At 38.1% G+C, this 391-nt stretch overlaps 1 protein-coding gene across 2 annotated transcripts in view; it reads right to left on the bottom strand.

The window, feature by feature from the left end:
• Nucleotides 1-391, bottom strand: part of mid1 (midline 1) — a 68855-nt gene that overhangs the window by 51587 nt on the left and 16877 nt on the right. The window lies entirely within an intron of this gene.

The raw sequence follows: 391 nt of genomic DNA, 5'->3' as shown, positions 1-391 counted from the left end.
CCCCCCCACTATCAAGGAGATGCTAAACAGTTTCACCACTCTCGTCTGACCATTGAATTTCAAACACATTCCAAAGAGACGTAAATGACCCCCGGGGCCAGGCACCAATGGGCCTGGCTGACCAGCAACCCACACACACACACATAAAGACATTTCTTTATTTGTCCTATAATTAATCAGTTATAATTGTATCTGGTATATGTATGTGTTGTTTGTATGTTTCCCTATTGTATTAGTCTAGTTACAACTCTTTATTTGTATTAGTTAGACTCTCAACGCTTATATTCAGGTATATGAGTGTATCTCTGCTTTAAGATCTTCTAGATGTTTCGTTCTTGGTATCAAAATGATCAGCTCTTTATTCCTCAAACAATGATCTACACTATGTGAT

The sequence above is a fragment of the Sinocyclocheilus anshuiensis genome, unplaced genomic scaffold (genome assembly GCF_001515605.1).
Source record: "Sinocyclocheilus anshuiensis isolate Anshui unplaced genomic scaffold, SAMN03320099.WGS_v1.1 scaffold394, whole genome shotgun sequence".
NCBI classification, from domain to species: domain Eukaryota; kingdom Metazoa; phylum Chordata; class Actinopteri; order Cypriniformes; family Cyprinidae; genus Sinocyclocheilus; species Sinocyclocheilus anshuiensis.
This window is presented reverse-complemented; position numbering and strand designations above follow the sequence as displayed.